Here is a 3,078-nt window from a genome sequence, read left to right on the forward strand (position 1 = left end):
CACTATTTGGAGATTCCTTGTATCTACTACTGCTCCTTAAAGGGCAATAAAATTGTAGAAGGGACAGGAATTTGGATTGCATTCACCATGATGTAATTGACTATATTGCAAATTATTAAATAGGTATCATTATGACACTGTTCACGTTTTATCCACCAGCCCACCAGCCCCGCTGAGCCGCCGGTTTGGCGAAACACCAGTCCACTACCACTACCAGTGTACCACCATCTAGATCTACATTCAGAAGAAGTAAATAGAAGTTAGAAAATGATTGATAACTCACCAAATACTTCAAGCCATCCTTCCACCCTGGCTGGTGGTGGGCTACACGACATGGACATATTTTAAAAATCAAATTAAAGTAGTATTATATTCCGACAAGCGTCTTGACAAAATGTAACCTTTCTTTAGTTCAGTGCAGAAGTCAACGTCCCACTCATTTTGAACACATTACTGCAGAGTGAAACGTAAACACTCCCGAACTTGTGTGAAAGGAGAACTGTGCATCGGACCGGAACGTGTCGTGTGCGTTGATTGTCCAAACTTGTTTGATTGGTCCGCCAATTTAAAAGAGCTTCAATCTCTATGCTTCAATCTTACAACTTATGTCTGGGGTCTTGTATTAATGTCTCGAACTCGGACAAGCTATATAATCAAAGTCATAATTCTTTGTAACCGTATCTCCATCGATGGTTTCACCTGTTTCTTTCATCACGATCTTTCTTTCCTACCAAGCGGCACCAAGATTTTTAGAGAGGGGGCAAAAGAACATGGGGGAGGGCAATGGCAGACAAAATATTTTTCCTGTTTCACATAATAGAACCCGCAGCGCGAGCTACAACTTTTAATATAGGCCAAGCTGCCTCTACTGACTTGAAAAGGGACCTGTTAAAGGTCAAGTCCACCCCAGAAAAATGTTGATTTGATTAAATAGAGAAAATCAAACAAGCATAACACTGAAATTTTCATCCAATTCGGATGTAAAATAAGAAAGTTATGATACTAGTATTTTAAGGTTTCGCTTATATCTAAATAAATAGAGTTAAATTCACAAAGCAAAATGCTGAAAATTTCATAAAAATCGGATAACAAATAACAAAGTTATTGAATTCTAAAGTTTATCAATATTTTGTGAAAACAGTTATATGCACATCGTCATGAATATTTATTAGGTGGACTGATGATGTCACAGCCCAACTTTCCTTTTTCTTATGTTATTACATGAAATCATAATTGTTTCATGTTTTCATACAATGTGTGAATGAATTGTGTCTCCATTATGGTGGAATAAGTTGCGGCAATACATAACTAATGCATTTAACCAGTTGTCAATCCAATTATTTTAGTTTTTGGTAGAAAATTTTTGAATAAACATAATATCATATAATAAAATACAAAAGAACATGTGGGGATATGACATCATCAGCCCATACACGTTGTGAATATTCATGAAGACATGCCTAGACATTGGCGGCGGAGGCATCAAAATTTAGGGGGGGCGGAAAAAATATTTTCACCCGCATTTTCCCAGTCGGCTGCTAAAACCTGACCTTTTTTTTTGTTCAGGGGGTAGCCCCCACTTAAGTCTAAAGTTTTAAGTACATCTTAGTTTTTTTTTTTTTTTATCTGATAGGTATATGCTTGTGTCCAGGATTCTGCACCCTGGGACCCGACCTGATTTTCGTGCCCGTGTACTTTTTGGAAAATGGCGCCCCCCATGAACACAATGGGTATCTAAATAAACATTTTATGCGAGCGCGTAGCGCGAGCTGACAATTTTTGATATTCCGACTCGACACGAAACTGGACACTCTAGCTAACTTTTAAAAACCATGAATGAACAGGGTGGGTATCTATCTAAAAAAAAATAATAATATTGATGCGAGCATGAAGCGCGAGCTGAAATTTTCGATATTCTGACATAAAATTTGGGCATTCTAAGCACTTTTGGTAATCATGAATATGGATGGTTATCTAACTAAACATTTTATGCGAGCGCGTAGCGTCAGCTGAATATTTTTTGATATTCCAAACCCAAAACTATACATTCTAAGCACATTTTGTAACAATGAACAGGATGGGTATCTACATGTATGCAAACAATTCATGCGAGCGAGAAGCGCGAGCTGAAAATTTTTGATATTTTGACCCAAAACTTGTGATTCTAAGCTATTTTTGTGGCCCTAAACAGCTAGGATGGGTATCTATCTAAACAATTCATGCGAGCGCGAAGCGCGAACTGAAAAAAACATTTGATATTATGACCTAAAACTTGGACATTCTATGCACTTTTGGTAATCATGAATATGGATGGTTATCTAACTAAACATTTTATGTGAGCGTGAAGCGCGAGCTAATTTTTTGTATATTCTGTACTAAAATTTAGACACTCTAAGCACTTTTGGTAATCATAAAAATGATGGATATCTAATTAAACATTTTAAGGGAACGCGAAGCACGAGCTAAACATATTTGTATTCTGACTTTTGGTAATCATGAAAAGGATGGATATCCAACTAAACATTTAATGCGAGTGTGAGGAGCGAAATGAAAATAAGTGATATACTGAATTGAAAATGGAACACTTAATTAAATTTTCTGTTTGTTGTAATTCATGAAGAGAATTGTATATTTTTATATTCAGTGATGTTTTGTAAGAATGCAATGAAAACTCAATTCGCGAGCAAAACGATTTGTGCATATTGACTTTAAAATGGGATATTCAAAGCTCCATTGTACTCTCGTGAGCAGATTATCTTCTTGTACAGGGAATTCGAGCGCAAAGCACGAGCAAAATTTTCATTTTTATGGACCCGATTTTGTTCCCCTATCATTCCCCTCCCCTAACTTTATTCACAATTTGTATCTTTTTTTTAAATCTTGCTCTAATTTTCTCTTCTTCCCTTTTTCCGTTTTTTTTTAATCTTCGCGTAGCGCGAAGCCCGCGGCGGTTGGGATCCAGGGAGCAAAGCCCCTGGCAGCTTCAGAATTCTGATATTTTCAGAGGGTGTTTGTAAAAAAATATTATTTCTATGAAATCAACATTCTAAAATTGTTAAGTTAATCTCATTATTTATT

This window comes from Lytechinus pictus, chromosome 15 (genome assembly GCF_037042905.1).
Source record: "Lytechinus pictus isolate F3 Inbred chromosome 15, Lp3.0, whole genome shotgun sequence".
In the NCBI taxonomy this organism is placed as follows: Eukaryota; Metazoa; Echinodermata; class Echinoidea; order Temnopleuroida; family Toxopneustidae; genus Lytechinus; species Lytechinus pictus.